General features: G+C 38.8%; 1 long non-coding RNA gene across 3 annotated transcripts in view; it reads right to left on the bottom strand.

The window, feature by feature from the left end:
- The window catches only part of LOC307034493, a 146,733-nt gene that overhangs the window by 67,371 nt on the left and 56,283 nt on the right, over nucleotides 1-23,079 (bottom strand). For 2 of the 3 annotated variants that reach the window (XR_013806941.1, XR_013806942.1), the window contains exons 1-2: nucleotides 10,489-10,641; nucleotides 8,859-8,907 (exon numbers count right to left, since the gene is read on the bottom strand). The exons of the other annotated variant lie outside the window; for it this stretch is intronic. This is a non-coding gene — a long non-coding RNA (uncharacterized lncRNA). Of the gene's footprint in view, nucleotides 1-8,858; nucleotides 8,908-10,488; nucleotides 10,642-23,079 lie in introns of those variants that run through there. 3 annotated transcript variants of the gene reach the window in all.

Below are 23,079 nucleotides of genomic sequence, written 5' to 3'. Positions count from 1 at the left end.
GTAACAGTACAACAGAGTCTTGGTTTAGAGATGTCCCTTTGTTTGTTTAAAGGGCAGGAGAATCGATGGCCCCGTTTTTTGAGGCATGGCTCTGACCTCTCGCAGTGGCACCTATATCAATCACCGCCCGGCTCGCTCTCTGCCTCGCTGCTCGTTACATTTGTCTCCGAGCTCAGGACCGGGGACGGAGGCTGTCTATCTACTCTCAAATGTCAGTCTGCAGCTTATGCCAACTGTCAGGCAACGCAGAGTAATACATAAACATCTTAAGAAATGTGACGCAACTCTCGAGGAGTGATCTATTGAAGGGAGAAATACATTTTTAAGTGTTTGCTGTGGGGCTGTAAGGCCGGCGTAGAGAAATGTAGCCACTTTTTGTTGAATAAAAATGAAGTTATAATAATATTCTGACAGCCTTTTCTTTTACTGAAATTCAAAGGAGCTCAAAAGGTACATTTATGCAGATGGAGTTTTGTTTGGAGTTTGTGTTATCTTGGGAAATGCGAAGTGAAAATAATTGATTATACAGAATGAAAATCCAATTTCCACAAGAACGCAGTTGTTTTGATTGATCTGCGGATCTTAATGAGGTTGTAACACCTGCATTATCAGGCTGACAGATGATAGTATAAACATTTTCCAGCACTCTTATCTTGTGAAAAGAGGTGTTAAACACATTGATTTTGGTGATTCAGAAGTAATCTAAAAGGCTATTAAAGTAGCTACACTGATAATGTCATTTGATGAATTATAACTATGTGAAATAAGGCATTACATTCTACTGTGTTAAAATGCAGACGAGCCATCTAGTCATGTAAATGAAGACATCAAAGAGTTAAAGTTCCCCTGAAACTTTATTCAGTCTTTAGACGATTTAAAGGCTGTTGAATATGCATCACCATATGCAAGCGCCAGTTCCACAGCGGCACAAGAAAGTCACAGCAGACAAAATAGTCCAAGGGAGCATTGCTAACTCTCGCACTAACAACCAGCCCTCTGTTTTTATGGATTGGACCGCAGTTAATCTGTATGTATGGCCAATCCTTATGAGGCCACATTGTAATCACCCAGCCAGTTCTCAGCGTCCAGGACTCCTGTCTGGGGTTGAAAGAGAGGGATGATTCCCATTATGGAGTAATTAGTCTTGTTGTCACCGCCGGACCTTGACAGTGAATCCACTTGCCGGGGCTCTAAAGGGATTTGGGAGTTTGCGACGGCTGAATTCCAATCAGTATCTCCTTTACTTGCCAAGGACGACACATTCAACTTTAACTTCTCATGAACAGCAGCACAGACGTCAAGGTTGTCAGCTGTAACGAGGACTGTGAGCCAAAGTTTCTGCAACAGTTTCTCTATTTTGTGGTACTTTTTTAAATGTCTTGGCACTAGAGTATTCCACTGCGAGAACTGTTGGCTGATAAATGCTTATAGATTTAAGCAAGTTGATAGAGCTGGCAATGTAAGCAGCTTTAATTAAGTTTGTCTTGTAATTATGTTCAACAGTTTATGGACAGGATGCATCTGCTTTCTATAGGCATATTAGTGTAAGAAACAGTAGTTTCATATATCGACAACAAAGGCATAATTTAGTGGGAATGCTAACTAACTGTTATTCTACGGACGAAAAGTTTATTATTCCGCCGGTATTTTGGCCCTCTTCTCCTCCCGCATTGAACATCGCAGAAACTCCGTTCAAACATCAAAACGTTCAGCTTGGTCAGGAATCGATGGCTTTTCTCATTCATAACTTTCATAATTCCAGAGATACATCCCATAATACATCCCATTTTTAACATTGAAGTCAATGGAGAAAATCTTCAGACTTCAACAAATCTTCATGCAATTCAACTGCTAACTGTTCATTCATACTTTCACTCAGAAACCTCATTCCAACTTTAAAATGTTACACATCTTTCTGACATTATTCGTGTAAAACAACTTTTAAATCTGATTCTTACTTTTAAAGATATTAAACATTGTTCAGACCTTGTTTTAGAGGTTTTCTTCAGATTTTAACATGAACTAGAGTGCGTGATGTCACAGCTAGAGGGTAGAAAATCTTGAAATATGCCTTCATATATTTTTTTAAAACTGCCATAATTCCCAAACCCTACATTCCTGAGACATAATTCATCATGACAAATGTAGGAAAACATCTCGTAGCTTGAAAAATGACAAATAATTAAGAAAAATAATTAAACAAAATGCTTTTTGAGGGCATGAAGTGACAAAAACGTTCAACATTCCTCCATTAAACCCCATTGTAATTTCAGGCAGATATTTCCTCATGGTAGCAGCCACACACCTTTAGTTAAACTGCCAAAAAGGCCACATTATTAACCCAAACTACACAAAAAATACACTTCAGATACTCAACTTCCTTGACATGCTTCACGTTTTGAAATTTCACACATATCTGTTACGGTTCTTCCACAAAACGTTCACATGTAAGAGGTTTATCTCTCATTCAGAACAATGAAGCCTTTGATCTCTACAGAGCTCGTTAGCTCAACTATAAACACCTGTGTAATGGAACACGATGATGTCATCACTCCAACTGACATGCTCAGAGCAGCAGACTTCAGATAGCAGTGTGCTAACAGTCCAGCTGTGAAGACATCTACGGGACAATTTGGAGATTTCTTCAAATGCCGTTGCCATGGCAACACAATGCTCGCCTTGAAACACGGTTTTCTCATAACTTCAGTGAAAATACTCCAAACAGCCTAGAACTTCACAGGTTTGGTAACGATGCAGCCATCAACGCATCTAAGCGTAGTATGGGGTGTCATCAAATGCCGTTGCCATGGCGACGGACCACTCGCCATGAAACACGATGTGGCTGTAAGTCCCATCGACACGGTCCAATCGTCCCCCAATCTTCACTTGCATATCACCGGTCCATGCCTCAACAGCTCTACGCCAATTCTGAGATCTCACCATATGCCGTTTCCATGGAAACACATCCCTCGCCATAAAACATTATGTCGCTATAAGTCCAATGGACACGGTCCAATCATCCCCCAAACTTCATTTGTATATCACCGGTCCATGCCTCAACAGCTCTACGACAAATCTGAGATCTCACCATATGCCGTTTCCTTGGAAACGCATCCCTCGCCATAAAACATGATGTTGCTATAACTCCTATGCAAATGTTCAAAAAGTGCTCAAACTTCACAAGTGTGCTAACAGTGCAGCCGTGAAGACATCTACGGGACAGTTTTAAGATTTCTTCAATTGCCGTTGCCATGGCAACACAATGCCCAACATGAAACACGGTTTTCTCACAACTTCAGTTCAAATGCTCCAAACGGCCCAAAACTTCACAGGTTTGGTAACAATGCAGCCATCAACGCATCTAAGCGTATTATGGGGTGTCATCAAATGCCGTTGTCATGGCGAAAGATCATTCGCCATCAAGTTAGTTCAGAAGTTTGCGGTTCAAATATTCTGCTGCTTTTCCAAGCCTTTTCACTTTATTTCCTTCTCTCATCACACATTCAAGCCCCCAGTGTTCATGTATCATTTCAATCTAAATTATTCACTTTTTTTCTTACACATTACATTTCAACATAGCAGTTTAGCGTCAGATTTTCAGCATAAAGCATTCCCACTAGCAATTTCTTCAGGAATTGCATTCTCTAGTTCTAATATGAGATTGTTTGGAGGGGTCAGCAGATTAAATAAAAACAATAATTGGCCTCTTTATATTGGAGGCTATCTGGCCCTAACATATTGCCAGCTGAACAGTATGGAAACATCACGTTAGACACAAACTATGAGCATATTGTGGAGCCGGATAATTGAAGTGGAAAAGACCTCTCACTCTCAACACCTGACCTTTACTGCAGCCCCCCCCCGACTGCTCCCCCGACAAAATGTTCGGCTTTATGGTCCATCAGTTATGAGAGCCTCAATATGTTTGTATAAATCTTAATTGTGACTGACAGGAATGGGGACATGAGGAAGTTAGTTTCAGACTGTTTTTTGTTCTCCTCCATTTGACTTTAAAAGATTAGATATTAGCGAAAAACAACATTAAATATCAATATGCAGGTCCAACTGTTACAGGTACGTATATTGGTACAGAAAAGCTGTGATAAATGGATAAGGCAAGAGACGAAACAGCTTTTCTTTTAAAGTATCCAGTTTACAAGATTTTAATCTAAGAGCTTGGCCAATCTCTGGCTTTTTTACTTTTCCTGACGTTGGACGTTTTTCCAAGGTGATTGTTTCAGTATCGTCATTCAGCTACTTTAGGCAGGTATCAAAGCTCTCACACTACTCCTTTGTTTACCAGCTAGTCTCTAACGGTGCCTGTCTGGTGTGTGGTGCCAGTAGGTAGTGTACCGCGGGGTTTTGGGAGCCTTATCACTGAACACAGCCGCCTGCTGCAGCCAAAAACAACACTATGAGAGCAATGAGAGTTAACCAAAACAGTAAAGTTGGCAGCTTGACAGCTGAACAATGAGCTGACAGTTGCAATAAAGCTTCTTAAAGTTAAGGAGAGCTGCAGAGGGTATAAATTCATCACTAAAGGTCATCTGCTTCAATTCTGAAAACTTGGGGTATTGGATTAATTATGCATCATATCCTACAAAATCTTAAAAGGTGACTGTAGCTCTTAGATAAAAGATACTATCTTCTCTCAGAACGTGCAGTTAAAAGGCTGAAGCCCATATTTCAATCTCAAGGGATCCAATCAGTCTGAGACCTTTGTCTTTTTCTTCCAAACTCTCCAATCTCTTTGTTCTGCGTCTCACAAGTGACAGGCAAATGTCAGAAATCGACTCCTTTGCTTCCCTACTGTAGATGTATAATTCATATGAAACTAAAAAATACTTTTTTTTAAACAATTGGTAAATTCTAACAAGAAAGCTTTTAACCTAATTAAACAATGTAGTGGATTTAAGTGTTAGTTAAATGCTCTTATCATCCCAATTGTATAATTGTTTTCCTCTATTTCAAGCTTGATCTTCATGTGTTTTGTTTTGCTTAGTGTCAAAGTCAATTATTTTCACAGCTCTTACTGAAGACTGCAGCTCTTGCCTGTAAAGGGCAGTAATTGCCACATTTAAGGTGGAGAGTTATATTTGAGATCATGTCTCTCTGAGGATGAAGTCAATTTCCCTACAGGGTCATCAGAGAGTGGAGATAAGGATTTTTGCAGCGGGAATACTTTACAGCTAATGTAGTGTAGGTTACAGTTTCACCTCTGTAATTCTCGTATTGATTTCCACTTAATTACTCCTCTCCTATGAGGCAAAATCCATCTGGTGCTTAATGAGAGCGCTTCATGTGCAAATGGGCTTTGAGACATTCATGCAAGTAGCAATTTCAACTGTAAACTTCTATAGACAGGGTTCCAACTACATAATAAAAAGGTAGAGAACTAGCCAGAATTACTGAGAGCTTATGCCAAAAAACTCAATTATGTTATATTTGTGTGATAACACTGCACAAACCGCAAAGGTTATTACTGGAAATGTTAAAAATGTTAGTTCATAGTAGCTCGGATTGCTTAATTGTTTATTAGCCTTTAGGAATTAGCTCAGAGACTTGGATTTTAGTAAAGAGGTGGATTGTTATGCACAGAAAGTTACAGTATGAGGATGAGAAGTCGGTTTTGAAGTAAGACAGCTATCTCTGTTAGTGAAGATATTAAAGGTGTGTCCGGCTCTTTGATAAGAGTGTCGGTGGCCAGATTGACTTTTATGTATGGACTCGATGACAGAAAATCTATTGCATTTACATTGTTATCATAAATAAATGTGAAGTGCATTTGTATGATCCCCTTCTGCTGACAGATAATACTCAAACCCTGTATTGACGGTGATGAAGCACAGCAGGAATGACACACACACATAAATACTTTCTTTATCCTATTTGTAAAGGCTAACGTTACTTGTGGGGTTTGCTTTTAACCCATTGACACAAGTTGATCCCACTACATGCAAGAGCTTACTTTGTTTTGTCATCCTCCCTGCTGCTAGCTGACGTTTGTTGTTCTGTAATTCTTGTGATGTTAGCTAGAAAGAGCTGACAGATGTTTACCAAGATGTTGCGTGTTTAGGAAATGCTTGCAACATTCAGATGTACCTATCAAGGGTAATTTGACTTAGCTGCTCCATTTCTAAAATACTTAAAATTCAGTACAGAAAATCCACCTTGTCAAAACAAGTGAGTGTTTCCTGATGTGTGGTGCGTTTGGGATTTACAATTCGCTCAAAGTGTTAATGAGAATAAATCCAGGAGACAAAGGTGAGGTGCTTTAACATCTTAAATATACCGGAGAGACTTTGGCTCGGCACTAATACTGCCGTCTTCACGCCTGCCCGACAGTAACGATCTGTATGTGCTGTGGTGTAAGCTGAGTGATGAGGAAATGAGGCTGCAATCGAAACACGGAGCTTTTCATAATTACTCAGTCAGTAAATGTAAACGAATTCATCAAAAGGCTTTGCTAAACATATCAGGCAGCACGGTGTTGCAATGTTCTTTTCCCAGGAAGTGCTAAATCAATGCTGTAGTGTAGCATGCAGCAGTAAGTGTAACTGAATGGCAGCGCAGCATAAAAAGCCTCCATTGAGCTGATGTATTGTATTTCAACATATCACTCATTGTCGCAGCAGTTCTTTCTGCTGAAGCTGCTCGTGCTGCACGAGGCGTGGCGGCCTTGAGGTGACACAAAGTGCTGAGTTACTTTTCCTGGCTTTCATTATGTACCTGATCCTCATCCAAAAAACATCCAGCTGCACGGAAGGCAAAAAGTGTCCAGCTTCTGACAGATATTCCAAAGCCACGTCGACAAGTTTCAAGCTCGGATTGATGACTCCCAAAAGTGAATATAACTTTAAAATGACAAAAAAATGAATCCTGCTTGATGTAAATCAGTATAGTGAACGCAACAAGTTGAAATCATTATGTTAGGGTCATTGATTGCCATTAGGCAGAGAACTCACTACAGTTTGACTGCATGTAACCCCCACTTCTCTCTCTGTCTCTCTCATTAGCGGCCATTTAATAAGCATAATCATCCGTCTGTTATGATTAGTTTGAAAGTGTGTGAAACAATAACATAATGTGTCGCCCTAGAGACCATCGGCAATAACCCATCGACATGCCTATCAATAGTCCGTTGGGAAACTATAACGTCCTCTTAGATCATTGACTGAACTGGTGTGATGCAGCTGATGAAGACGGAAAGCGGCTAAACATCAATCGTGTTTTACAGCCAGTCAGCTCCACTCAATGCAATATCGAAAGCGGTAAGACGTATCGTGAAGCTCATAAACTGTCAAAGCCACATTAACCCCAGAGCTGGTGGTAGTAAAAAAATGTATATCACTTAAACTTCCAGAAAGAATATGTTTGTTTTTCTTCAATAAAGCTTAGAAATGGTTTCATCAGCTTGAGATCAAACATTTTTCTTGCAGAAGTGAGAAGTGCAGAAATCATACAACTCCAGTGACACAGTTGTTAAATGAGCACGGAATAGCTTGAAAGTGTTACGGCAGAGAAGGGACTGCATTACCAGTGTTTTGTGAGCGATATCGGTAAGATATTTGTTTTCTTTCAGAGTAGCATATTGGTATTACTCTAAAATAGAGAGGCTAGGAAATATCCGTATTTCAGAGGCTGAAAACAGCAAGAAATTACTTAACAATCCATGAATATATTATCTAAATAATAATCAATCGGTCGAGTCTTTGTTGCAGCGCTCTGCCTTGTGAACAGAGAAGCAGTCCATCCACTTACAGACCTTCTTATTCTTAGTTTGCCATGGTTACCTCGCTGTGTTCCCTTTGGTCACCGTCACAGAACATGTTGTGGTTTTTGTCATACTGTGCAACACTCAGGTCTGGCTTTTATTGGGTGAACATCATGTAGCTAGACTCTAAACCCTTCATAAAAAGCAGTAAATGTGCAGCACTGTAAACGTGGAAGATAAGATGGGCAATAAAAAAAAGTAATAAAATTGCCAGAAAGGGGATTAAAACGGCTTTAAAGCTGAAGTTATGTCAACAATTAATGCCCACAAACCCAGAGAAACCTGCGACCTGACAACAGATCAGCGACCTTACATTATACATGAATCTACCATCTGCTCAGTTAATCACACACAGGGGGGTATTGAACAGGTGCACGTATTCAAAGAGTGCACAATAAGAAAAATAAAGCTACTTTACGTAAAAACACTTCCAAAGTTAGCCATGAACACACATCCATTCATTTTGTCCATTTAACAAATGAAGATGGGCTGATCTGAAATGACTATTCAACATTTAAAGGATATAACTGAAGTGCAACTTGTGTTTAAAATGCTGGTGAAGCAGCTGTGTCACATGTACAGTGTATGAAATATGAAGAATACATTTACGAGCTACATTTCAATTCAGAGAGGATTTACCACGTCAATTGTATTTCCCACTTCTGCAGTTAGCTGCCTTTTAGCTTTCCTCCCTCCTTCAAAGCAGCTGCTTCCTTTAATCGTTAATTGTGTCCCTTGTGTGTTACAGTCGTCTCTTTTTTGTGTTTTTCTGTGTGTTGTTTGCCTAATGCTTCTTTCAATTATTGAAGCTTCCTCTGGATTTCAATCTTTTATAAATTACAAGTTAATTTCCAGAGAACATTAATGCAATTAACACGCAAGGCTTTTAATTTGGTCACTTTAGTGAAGAAGCTTTGCCAGTGCTCTCTGCTCTTCTTCGTAGAGTTAAGCGTACATACAAAAGCTATTATTTTAAGATTAATCAGCAACGTCTGCGTCAAATAATTAATCATAATAAAGCATTCGGACAGCATCCTGGCAGAGTGGGCACAGTATGTAAACATAAATTACCTTCAAGCTTTACCTGTGATTTGATGTGAGACATGCTGCTCTGTACAGTCATTCTGAGGACACTGTAACAAAAAAACAAAAAACAAAATCCATCTTATCGCAGCCATTTCATTTTTAATAAGAGAGAATAAGAAGGATGCGCTGGCACCGCACAAGATAAAAGACGGGGAAGAAAAGGGGCCTCTTCACAGCAGGAGGCCCAGGAAAGCTTCTTGAGGTGCGATGGTGGAAAATGTCATGAGATGGTTCTCAAGTAGCAAACAGACTCCCACACACGCATTGACTCGCACAATTACATTTATTTGACAAGGTGCCGAATACAGAGTTGTAGTTGTCTAGCTCCACATTAATATTAGTGAATGTCAGAGTAAATGTTAATGTAAAGCAGTGGTTCTCAAACTTTTTCTGTCAGGCCCCCCCTTTGGAGAAAAAAGAAAGTCGGGCCCCACCAACACAAATAGTCAGGCTCAGTGCTGGCGCCAGAGATTTCTTTTGGGGCTGCTGTGGGATAGCTTGACGTTTCATAGAGGGTGCTCAAACATTTAGGGTTTCCCATTAATGTACCGGTCGCTACAGTGGAATTCTCTACTGTAATATTCCCCACGCAAATACACAGTGAGACAGTTACAATGAAGGCTCGATAATCAGCTCACGGCATATAGGTGTAAGCAGGGGTAAAGTGCTATTTTTATAGGTGGTGTGTGTACCTCACATAGGGGGGTTCCGGGGGCAAGCTCCCCTGGGAAGATTTTTAAATATTGAAGTTAAATGCATCAATCTGGTGCACTTTGAGAGCAACATGAAGAGATCTATGGATACCTCTCTCAACACCTATATGAAACAGAACTGTAAATAGATTTCCTTTTTCTTTATGGATATTTTACAAATCACCCTTTTAAACTTTATTCTTTTTTTACTGTCATATAGTATTTCATACCTGTTTTTCATTTATTCTCTTATTTTCTTATAACTATAATGATCATATAAACGTGTGCCTCGGAAATAATTGTTTATATTAATGGTGACCAAAACGTTTGAGACCCACTGAGATAACACTGATAGAGTCCTTTAGCTCACTGAGTCCCTCAGTCTGACAGGAGAGGACTCTCCTCCACTTTGTTGTTGAAAAAACTCCTTATATCCGTTAGCGTAGCTCGCTAGCACCAGAAGCTAACAACAACGATCTCCGGTACCTGCGCTCTCTCTCTTGCGCACACAAAATGGCTCATTCCACACACACACAGAGCCGAGATTGAATGAAACACAGAGACCCAGACGTAATAGTACTGCATCATATTATTTTCGAATCAATAATATTTCATCTTTTAAAAAAAAAAAATGTATAGCCATTTTTCCTCCTGGTCTCTCGCGCCCCCCACTTTGAGAACCACTGATGTAAGGTAAGTATGCCTGTCTATTTCACATTATGAATGTAATGTGTTGCATCAGTAGCGAACATACAGCCACTCCCAATTTAACATGGCTTTTTATCATCACAAATGATTTGCCTGATGTTGGTCTAGCAACAAAACAAGACGAATAAGTAAACATGTTAAAGTTAGACGTTGTGCAGGAGTTTCTTTGCCAACATTTCAGCAAATGATGTGTGAAGACTTTTTTAAGGGTAACTATCCGTTTCTTACCAGTGAGTTGTTGTTACATGGAGACGCCCAGTGACTGCTCAGTTTTTCGAAGGAAACCTGTAGGACGAACAGGAAATATGTTTGGGCGTGTAGCCGTGTCTTTGGCACGACACATGAGAGTAAGAACGGAACAAACTGATCTCAAACACACCAAAGCATAACAGACAGAATAATCAATAATATCCAAACACAATGGTTCCACAGATAACCACCATCTGTGATCCCGACAAAATTACAAACGGTTACCTCGACACGCAAAACAAAACAAACGACTGACCTGCTTCGACTCCATTATCCATTATGTGGGTTATTTCCTTCCTCTACAGTGAGTTTGAACTTCACGTTGATAATGGATGAGGCACAACGATCCTGTTCATTCAGATAAAGGGGATTAAACAAACTAAACTTATATGATTTACTACGATAGATTCCATAATAAGTGCTGTGTGATGCTTCATTAAGACACAGCATTTGGCTCAATGCTAATATGATCACAATGACAATGCTCATAGTTTATTTGAAATGAGACATTTAATTTCTTTAATAATGAATTTAGCACATGATAGTAAAACAGTTTTGGCATGTTAAATAAAACTGACATATTTCATAATTCATGCCAACACTGACAGACTTTAACAGCTGGAAAACATCAACATGAATATTTCAGTCCGTTTATCAAACCAGTGTCTGACACATGTTCTGCTTTTTAGCATACACTTTTAGACAAATTATATATTAAATTACTGCCATATCTAAGGATGTCCCTCTTAATAGGATTTGTGTCCATTCAGGTCATTTATTCATCGACACCAGGCAATTGGTTCATTGTTTCACTCAACATGAATCCCCGGTAGGGCATGCATAATAAAACACAATCAATTATACTACTCTACAGTAGGTCTGCAATAAGTTCAACACATTATAACTATTGATTACTTTTGACATTTGTTGTGTTTTTTTATTCATCCAGTTAAGACTCCCTTGAGAATATTGATCAACTCACACAGTCTTGTTTGCTGGAGCTCAGTGATAAAAAGCTTGCATGCTGATATATGATATGACCGTATGTGTCATGTGATTGGAAATGACATCCTGTTGAAATGATTTTCCCTCATTTTATTTCCTATAGAGCCGGTCTATCTGATGCAGTCAAAACCTCTACTATAAAACCAGAGGCTGATGCGGGACTTCTTGTCAAGGTGTCTACAATTAAATGAGCACAAAAGACAAGATCAATGCGCGCTTTCACCGGGTTTTAGAGGGAAGTGAGAGGTTATATTACCGTTGTCAAGGTCAGCGGTATGAAAGGCGACAAAGTGCATTATGCACACTTCCACTTGGCCCTGTCCCATGAGATCTGTGAAAATAAAATTACCTCAGATTGTGGCATTCATCAAAAAGCACTTGTGCAGGCATTTATTCAAGTATTTACTCTCAGATGCCATTTCCAAAAGGTCAAAAAGGGATTTGTTTTGTCTCTGTGGATGTGTTAAGGTGTCTCTTTTCTCTTGGTGATGATGAGAGCACAAATCTCGCCGTGATAGAGGGTAAAGAAGAGTTCAATTTTTCATTTAAAAGCACTCGGACGGGCATTTTCTCTCTGTGGTGCAGAGGTTGTGTTTGCCTCAGTTTAGCTTATCATTCATGTAGAGCCGTTTTAGATAAAGACATCAATCTCACAGCGGCATGGTGGCAACAAAACAAAAAGGGAAGGTCACAAGAAAAGTAGTTTCATGTTTTATGAACCCCTGACATTCCTTTTTTAAGATGCTTTTGACACATTCAAAAAACTCCTATCTTAAAACACTCCTGTTCAAAAATTGATGTTTCATTTCGAATATAAATATATTTATTTACCTCAAGGTTATGGCTCCATGAATCAGGGGGTGGTGTGGGAGTACAAGTTGATTTCACGCCTAGAAAAAGCCTGATAATAATGATTGTTTGATAGCCGATTTCTCTTCAGTCTGTGATTGCTGTAGGACTTTCTAATGTTCTGGTTTATGCATTAAGGCTTTTCAGCATCTAATAAATAATGAAACCCTTGACTAATTCATGGCAACCTTTCTATTTTACCTCCACCAATCCTGCACAGTGTAATCCATCTTAATTTAGTTTTTTGTAACACAATTGGTAGTGGGCAGCGTTTCCCAGCACTATAATCTTCCTGTTTGGATTCAAAGTTGCTCATTCCACAGAGTGTGAGGTTCACAGGTTGTGGCCACATGCTGGGCGTCTTTGGTGCCCACTGTGGCAGAGAGAGACTACATTCTGTTCTCCCACATCCCAGAAAAGAGACTTTGTCCTGGTTCTTAAATACTCTGCAGCTTGCGGCTTCACATTTCTCACCATGGTGATCATTTGGGCAAAAGTGGTCAATGCGTGGTTCCCTTGCTAAATAACTGAAGTGGAACTAAAAGTTTTAGATTTTAAAGACCAAAATTAATCGAACAATTGTAAAAATCTGTTATTTGCAATAAAGGTAGAGTAGAAAAGGAAATACGGTGGTGATGCAATTTCAAAAGAGTCATTCTTGGTTGGCAGGATGGGTGTTCCTTTGAAATCCCTCCAAACACTGCAAGATGTTTGGCCTGACACACTCACATACACACACTCACATCACATACACACACTCACACACACTCTCACATACACACACACACACTCACATACACACTCTCACATACACACACTCACATACACACATACACACTCACATACACACACTCACATACACATACACATACACACTCTCACATACACACACTCACATACACACTCACATACACACACTCACATACACATACACATAAACACTCTCACATACACACACTCACATCATCGTGGGGAGTAATTCAGCTTTAAATAGTTTAAAACTCAACTTACTCAACATGTAAGTATCCATTGCCGTTGTACTCATGTTCAATTTCTCCATTGACACCAAGCTTCAGCCAAACTAAAGAATAAAACCTGACTTTAGAGTCAAGTTGATTTCCAAAATATAAAAAGTACCTAACAGAGCGTAATAAGTTACTATACAAACTGTAAAGAATTTATTATTTTTTACTCAAAAACTAATTATCTAAAACAGAAATACTCATTTTAAAAACCTTTTGAATGACTAACGCCCTCAGTTAGCTGTACATTTGTTTCTTTCAGTGCATTTTTAAAACGTTTAGATTTTTTGAAGTTTTTAGAGCTCAACAAGACCAATTTCAGCCGCTGCAAACACAGACCTGTGAAGTAACAATACCCAAAATCACTTCTCTGCCCTTTTCTTGCTCCTTTCCATATCCCAGACTCTCCGTCTGTCAATCTTTCATTGTCTACCTTGCGCCATAATAATAAAATGAGGCATTTAAATTATCTCAGGATGAATCAGTATCTAAAAGAGAGTTTCTAATTGTGCTCCAATGGCATCTGCCAAAGATCCAAATGCCATTTTTTTCAGTGGGTGTATGGGAAATTGCTTCCTCTTTATTCTACAGTGAATGTCTCCCAAAGGGGCAAATTCATCAATTTGTAGGGGCTGAATAGATGCATCGCTATTAAGGCTGCGGCAGGTATTCATGTGCATGACACAAAAGTTCACCTTTGTCACAAAAGACTGAAAAGACGAGCCCACATCGAGTGTCAGTCATCCTCCGACTGCTTTCTTTAAAGGTCATTCTTGAGAAAAGATGATGTGTTTGGACCAGTTTACGGTATTAATAATACTTTTTCTCAGGCTTGAGATTTACTTGGTTTTATTTTAATATTTTTAATAGACTTACCTTGAATTCACTAAAATGTTGATAACAAATTTGCAAATGTGCTTCAAGTTAAACTATTTGATCAGATAATCAAACCCTCATTTATAACTGACTGTTTGCACTCTGGTTAGACTCCCTATTTCATTACACTCTGCTTGCATTATGTAATGACAATAAAGTAATCTAATCTAATCTAATGTAGGTGCTGTTTTAAGCCATTGTATATTTCAGCTATCCAATTTCGGTATTTACTTATATATAACACCAACATAGTCACGTCATTGTTAGTGGAAGAGTCTGCTGTTTATGAAATGGCAGATGGAAATCCTTTTTTAACAAACTTCTTTATTTACAATGTGAGTTTCTTTGGCTGCACTGTGAACACAAACATAATTGGTTCTTCTGTAGTGAACCTGGTAGTCTCAGTATTAGAACCATGCAATGTTCGAGACAAGAACATTTATTCTCCTAGCAAAGTTGGAATAGTATTGTTTACTTTCATTTACAGAGTCTAGGCTGCAAACTAAACTTATTATTAGATATACAGGCTCTTCCATACGTGTTAAATGCAACTGGATATCTTAGATGAAACAGTACTAAGAAAAAGTCATTTGTTTACTACGACTCAAATATAGCACAACATAACAAAATAGACAGAAATAGAAGTAGTGACTTTGGTGAAACGTAGCTAATGTCCTGGTTACATCAAATGCTAGAAACTAGGGCTGCACGATATTGAAAAAAACGGACATTGCGATATTCTTTTCCCCTGCGATATATATTGCGTTTTTTTAAAAATATATTTAACCGGATGAAGGATTTTAGTCACGGACGTCTGGATCTTAACTGGTTGACTCATTATACCTTAAGTCATGATGTAACATGTCATGATAATGCATGTTGCTTACCCTCAGATAAGGGGGTTCATCTGTGAATGAAGAAGAGTGGTGTCCAAGAGATTAAACGTATTACATTAAACTATAGGAAGCTTCATTATCCCATTAGGGAATTAACATACGTGACCAAATAGGTAATTTAACTTTTTATTCCACAATTAAAACCTTTTTTGTCCAAATAGCAGCAAAGTAGTGGACATCTTTTAACCAACATTATAAAAATAAAATTAAGAACAGCTATACACCAGCTCCTTTATGCCGTTTTGAACCTTCCTCATATGGTGTAACAGCGGCAAAGGCATCTGAAATAGTTGTTTGCTGTGCATGCAGACTCAGAGCCTGCATGTCACTCCACACAAGTACCCCTGACATGAGAGCCGCGCAAGTTTTCCTTTTGTAGCAAGCAGCAAAATAATTGTAACATGACGTGTTTGAGTTAATTTACCTACTTAATATCGAACACCCTAAACATTTTTTTAAAAATCGCACGTCCCTGCGATGTGAATATCGCGGTTATCGCCATGACACGGTATATCGTTCAGCCCTACTAGAAACATAATCATATTTCATATTGTCCATTAAGGCTGCTTACATGCAATTAGGAAAATTCAGAAGAAACGTGAATGCTGTGTGAAGTATAATCTTGAATATAGGCTTCTCAAAAGTGGTGCTAAACTTAGTTCCTCTCAGTTAAACACTCATCTTCTAATCGCACCAATTAGAGAAAATTGGAAGGTTTAAAAAGGAAATTGCTCATTTCCAGGAATCAGAAAAGTGATTGTGGGAAATTGCACATTTTTTATCGAGTAAACCATGAGATATTTTCTGATTACGTCTATACACTGTATGCTGGAGAGGGGTACAATCATTTTCAACATGTTCTCGTTACACAGTCATTCCTCTTCAGACACAGAGAGAAATTAAGTCAATCAGTGAGTCTGGGGAGAGTGGATTAGGTAGAATATGGCTGGTGTTTTATTTTCAGAGCACCACTTACACTGAAGTTGTCTACGAGGCAGTAAAACTATTACAAACTATAAAAAAACTAAAGACGACCACTGGTAATGAAAATGATGATACGTGAGCGTTGATTCATTCAACTAATATAAATAGAGGCATAAGGTGCTTTCACACGAGTACTTTTCCCAGTATAGTTCCGATATATTTCTGAAAATGTGCGTTCGCACCAAAGAAATCCGGTACTAGAACTTAGTTCATGAGAAACTTTCCACCCCCTTATCAGTCCCTGCTAGAGAGCAGGTACTTTCATGGGAGAAAAAGGTTCCCATTTCCGATTCACTGGGCGGATTGCAAACCACGGCCCGTAAAACTCCCGAAATGTTTTGTGAAGCCGCCATTTTATTTTCCTCACATTAGCATTATTAGCATTAGCCCAGCGCACAAACACAGAGAGACTAGCTTATGGCAACACAAAAGAAAACATGGGAGCGGTGGAGTGATGAGGAGGTTTCGGCGTTTCTGGTGATTTACTCGGAAGGCTTCAGCTTCTTCTTAAGCCAGTCCCCAACCCCGGGGACTTCTGGCCAGGGACTTCGGGTGGCAGTATACGCCGTGAAGTTGTTTGCGGCCTGCCAGTAAACCCAAAGCAGAAGAAGAAGTGACGTCAGCAGCCTAATACTCCCTCAGGGACTTATTCCGATTTGAACGCGATCTGCTCTTTAGTTCATCAGAACTAAAGAGTTCTGAGCGCCAATAGTCAGAAGAACTGTCAGCACAAGTAATTGCAAGATAATAAATGTGGATTATTTGCCAAATGTGGATTGCATATTACACACTTGGTATTGTTTTTTAATTGATTGTGTTGTATAGTGAATGATAAGTACGTAGTTACAATGCTTTTGGTTTTAAATGTTTCACTTTCTGTAACCTCTTCAAAGGAGCAACTTAAGTGTGTTTAATGTAATAGTTTGACTGTTAAAACAACAATTGCAGAAAGTGAGATAAGAAAGAAAAGTATTCTCTGATGTTTTCGCAGTGAATGTAAAGCTACGGCCATCAGCTAGCAGCTAATATAGCTTAGCACATAGTGGAAGCACAGGGAAACCTGGACCCGTACAAAGCAGGGACGTTGAGAGAACATTTGACTGTTTAACAACCCTTACGGTTTTTTTTGCCATACCTCAACACACCTCCTCCATAGTCTAATTCTCTCCACCATAATTTTAGAAACCAGACTGAAGTTACTAAACACAGATACTTTAGAAAGAAGTCCTTGAAAAAGCGATGCATTGGACATTGTCTTAAACTTTCTAGAAACATCCACTATCAACTTTCCCTGCGGCCAAGGGATTTGGGTTAGGGTTCGTCAATAAAAGAAAGAAAAGGATATGCATGGTTGTTGTAAAAACATAATATTGTCTTGGATTCATGGATTTGTGATGTGACACAGAGTGAAGGTCGTCCCAAAAAAACTTCAGGACCATATATTTATTGGGTTTTGGTCGAGTTACCCAGGAGGCTCGAATTAAATGTTGGCATCTACTAACAGTAGAGTCCAGAAGAAAGCATTGAATGTATACATAAATAAACAAGAGGCTGTCCTCTGGTGTTAATACTTGACAGATGAGAATTAACTGTTGAATGCAAAATGCAATACCGGCTGAAGGACAATTCAAGTCTGACTTTTAGGACCTCGTACAGAATCCTGAAATATTAAAAGTAAAACCGTAAAAATGTATCAACCTGTATGACTCACAACGAATGAGACTGCTGTCTGGAAGATGGACATAATGGTGGAGTTATATTTGGCAGGCTGGGTCCTTCTTTCACTTCAGAGTTTCAGAGTGGCGATGCTGCTGCATTATTGTTGAGAAGCTGGTCATGAATAAAGAACCGGTCACACAATATGATGTACTAAGGGGGTAGAGACGTCAACGGTTCTTTATGCATTCTCCGGATGGAAATAAATAATTGGAGACAACTTCCATTCTCACACGGTGCAGACGTCTGGAATACTTGATTCCTCCGTAAGCGAGTTGGGGAACAACAGAGGCACAAGAGCAAACAGCATGCAGACTGTATGCAAAGCAGGTTTAGTGCATGAAATTGAACACTTTGCAGCCGCTACATTCATTGTCACAAGACGCATTGGCAATCAACGCTAAACAGTGGAGAGTCTACTGCAATATCAATCTTGATTTGGACAAGATGTGTCCTCTAGCTTCCAAATTGTGCCCTGGCTGGACCTGTTTGATGGAGTGCATATTGTGTTAGTAACAACTAGGCAGGTGTATTTGCTTCTCACCTTCTCCACTTAATGGCATGTGAAGTAAGCTGATTCAATTCCCAGTGTCCACACCTAGCTGAGTACATCCACAGAAGGACAGTGCTAAAAGGTTTATTGGACAAGAGCGTGTACGTGAAAGTTTGCTAGTGGCTTGGTGTAAAACATTTAAAGCAAACTGGCAGAAAGTAAATTCAATGTGAAAGAAGTGAATTGAACTACGTCGTAGTTTGGTCAAAATGTTGCAAAAATCTAAAGTTAAGTCATTAAAGAATGGGGGAAAAAATGTATGTGACGCCTCAACTTATTAACAAGGATTCTCCGACAGCTGTTTTGATTAAGAAAATATCTTTCAATCAGTTTTCACAGCTAAAAAGTAGTTATGAACACAATCATGTCATGTGTCAGATATGCATGAATTGTATTCAACGTGTTGCAGTTACCTGTCGGGAGATGTAATTTACAAGCCTGCTTAAGAGCTGATGTGCAGTCATTTCTGCAAGTTAAATTGTTGCAATTCAAAATAATATGCAGCAGTATGGACACCGTTTGCTCTAGTTACTGATAATGGACACTAAGAGGCATTTTAAAGTCATTTATAGCCTTCCCATCCATACAAATCAGGAGAGTCAGAGAAACGACAGCAGCGTCGGAAATGTGCTCTGTGATGATTAACAGCTCTCCTGATTCAAGCCGATGTCTTTGCCACCGTGTTGAACTCTCGGTTGCCATGTCTCATTATCCCCACCCCGCTAATGGAAGGAGGAGACAAATAATTCATCTGCCCTGATGGTGACATCGAGCATAACAGGTCTCCTCGGGGGGAGATTGAACAGCTTGTCAGTCAGAGGATGGAGGACGGGAAAATAAGATACTCCAAGCGACAGTTCAAGCACACGTTTAAATTTGTCTTATTCAAATTCAATCTGCTTCTAATCTGCATTTCTCACCTTCTGGATTCAAAGGCATTCAAAAAGAGACAGAAAATATGAAAAATCAAAGAACTTCAAAAGTTACCTTCAAGATGAAATTATCTCGGTAGGTGTCAACTGCGAACATTAAAGCTGTTTGTTTTCTTTTTTGCATTCTGTATATCATGCAAATTGCTGTAATTGTAATGCTTTGTGGGCTTCAAACGGAACATCTGTTATCTGGGCAGCAACTAATGGTGACACAAATAAATAAGAAACTTGAAGGAGATGCAGCAGCTGTCCAATGTGCTAAACTACAGATACAAAGAGAGAGGGGGAAGGAGTTGGAGAACATTTACAATCACGGCTACAAACTTACTCAATGCTAACACACTGGCTGCCAAACTCTACTTTTTTTATTAATGTGCTTGCACCGGAGATAACTAACTTTATTCATTTCAATTTGAAATATATCCTGTACAGACGCTGGTGCAGCAACACAAGCAAGTGAAGAGTTATTTGACCTGCTCTCTGGAAAACTGCAGGTTCTATGGATAAAAACAGCACAAACGTAGCGACATAATTACAAAACTGAGCCCAAAAGTGTCATATTAAAAAAGATATACCTTAAGTCTGAAATCTCTGATTGATGTTACCACAGAAAAAATTCTCTAACATCAACAAAGTCAGAGTGATGAAAAATGTTGGCATATCAACACCCTCAAATCCTGTCAATGCATGAAGGAGAAGAAAGAGACTTCAATATAGGCTGTAAAGTTAAAACAAAGGCTTTACTAAACCCTAATTGTAATCGCCAACATGAGGGTCTTCATGATTTTTGAATATGTATATTAAGGTGAGGATTCAACAATGTTAGAAAAACTAATTTGATAATAAAAAAAGACGTATCTCTGGATATCTAACTACTGATGTTAGCTGAGAATCCTTCAGAAATTGGATACAAAAATATTTTTTATTAAAATCACACAACCACTTGTTACCCAATGCTCTACATAGGTCACCAGAAGACTGCAGAGAAAACTCCTTGAGATGTGAATCAAGCTTTTGTAAAAAACAAATCTGAGCATCTGTAATTAAATGAATCTTATGTTGTGTGTTGGGTGCTGTCTGACTATAGCGAGGACCGAGGAGGGGGATATACAAAGCTTTTGAACTGATCCAGGTGTAATTTACCAACAGCTGCTTTTCTGTTGAATATGTTGCTCATACCTAAATAAACAAAGTGGCAATAAACAAAAGAACATCTTTGGTATGAAAAACAAATGCAATTCATCAGCTGTGTAATCAGCCGTGAAAAGCAAATAGTTAGCTTTAATCCTCGCTGACTGACCTTTGGAGAAAGTTGACTTGTTAATGCGGCACAATGCTCTCACGTCAAGTGTCAAACCTCAGGGGTTAATCTATTCCTGCCTCTGCAGCCACTCCAAAGCAACTTGGAGAAAGAAGGATGCACAAGCTCAGTCACTAAAGTGCTTTTCTCTTCAGACTGAACGTTTCCACCACTCGCTAATTTATTTTCACAGGCTAAAAGACAATTGCTTCCTGAGCTCAGCATTTGCTCTGATGTTCTATTGTTTTGGTGTGCGTGTGCGTGTGTGTGTGTGTGTGTGTGTGTGTGTGTGTGTGTGTGTGTGTGTGTGTGTGTGTGTGTGTGTGTGTGTGTGTGTGTGTGTGTGTGTGTGTGTGTGATGTGCCTTGAAAGGAGGTAGCGTGAGGATTAGTGATTTAGTATAAAATGGTAATGTGAAATGATTGAACATGAACTAAAGATTGCTAAATTCCTGTCTCTGCTGATATTAGTTAACAACATCGACCTTACCCAGCTTGTTTCGTGTATCCCATTGTCTGAAATGTATCCGTTTTATTCGCTTTGCTAGACTATAGCACGGCAAAATTGTCGATGGTGCTTCAAGCTTGGTGAAAACTTGCCGTGTAAACTTAACAGGCATTAGTTAATACAACAGAAAGTATTTGTATTTTGCCTCTTTTCTCACGACTGACAGCAGACGATTCCTCTCCATCGGAGCTGTTAATAATCTCCCAGATCAAAATTGTTGCAACTAGATGGTACAACACAGCTGATATAATAGCTTCCATCTTGGTTAACAATACAAATGTGTTAAAGTTGAATACATTTGATTCTTGTGCAAATCCTACTATCCTCTTAAGTCTACTAAATGTTTATGACTTTCCCAAATGGAGTTGGTTAGACTTGAACGTTTTTAATTCAGCATTTACACTCAGGCAAGAAAAAAAGGAATGTACTTATTGGTAACACTTTATATTAAGGTACACAAATCAACCGTCAACTAGTTGTTAATTAACATGCATATTAGCAGTATATTGGCTCTTTATTAGTCATTATAAAACTCTTATCAATGTGTTATTCTTTATGACCATATTCTACAAGTAATAGGCCATTAGTTGAGAGTTTTTCCTCAATAACCCTCTAATTAGTGCTTATTTATAGCAAGTAAGGAAGTTGTTGTACATGAGTCTTGGTCTTAATATGCTCTGCTCAATATGGGCCTAATAAGGCAGTAGTACCACAAGAATAGTAATTCTACCATAATACTTATTAACAAGACATGAAACTATAAGTGTTAATTGTGTCTAAATAATTCAAAATTAAGTATTTATATCTAAGAATATGTGTTGGGGTATTGACAGTTCAGCTACCAATAGCAAGGTGATATTGACCTGTAGGCTATGTTTCATATTTGTACATTTATATTTTTGTAAATTGTGTACTGAAGGTTAGACAGGAAACCGGGTACAGGAAGTAGGAGAAAGTTAACTGAATAGCATGGCAGTACACTGCTACTAATTTTCCCTTTGCAACCTGAAGAGTAAAAGGGTCAAGTCCGTCCGAAAGCAATGACGTACACTGTAAGGATTAGTAACATGTATTGTGTTTATGTGATGACATTTGGAGATGTTTAAACGGCTTAAACACAATGAGAAAATGCGTTAGCATTCGCGATCATGGTTAGGATACATGGTAGCGTTAGCATACATGCTAGCATTAGCCTTACTAGCCTGTACACATGCTTATTGCACAGCTAGCATTACTGTAGCTATATTTACCTTGTTTACACTTAGTGGTCCTATTTGTTAATATGTGTATGTTACACTTGCATGTATGAGATCATTAAGTGCATTGTAACTTATTTTTGTATAGTTTAACTCCGTTTGAATGTCAGTGGACTGCAAATAAGTCGATAAAGGAGCATGGCTGCTCAGCATGGCTGCTCATTCCCTCGCTCTCAAAAGAGTTTGGCTGGCTGTTTAATCTATGTTCAGACTGAGACAGTACAACACAGAGAGAACAGTACACCTATTGTGTAAGTACATACAAGCAGGTCACACAGTATGATCACAAATAAATAAAATCTGTTAAAAAAAATCTGTTTTTATTAAAACGTACAGGCTGCATTATGTGTTCTCAGCCTTGGAGAAACTTGACATGTTTTGGTATGTGTCTGAACCTCTCTTTAATGGTTCATTAATAAAAACCGATATTTCAACGTGTGCCTACTTTGTTCATGTACTGTTGAGGTTAATTTCAGTAGTTGTGTGCTATAATGTATTTACAAAGTGTGAAGAGGAGGCAACTTTAGAATAGGGAACATGTTCAGGTCAATTAGAGTCAAACTAATAGCTTATTGGACAAGACTTCACTTTAGAATAGGGAACATATTCTTAGATATAAATACCGAATGAGAGTCAAACTAATAGCTTATTGGTTATGAACAAGACTTCACTTT

This window comes from Notothenia rossii, assembly GCF_949606895.1.
Source record: "Notothenia rossii genome assembly, chromosome: 3".
In the NCBI taxonomy this organism is placed as follows: domain Eukaryota; kingdom Metazoa; phylum Chordata; class Actinopteri; order Perciformes; family Nototheniidae; genus Notothenia; species Notothenia rossii.
The sequence above is the reverse complement of the archived record's forward strand: the minus strand, read 5'-3'. Positions and strand labels throughout refer to the sequence as shown.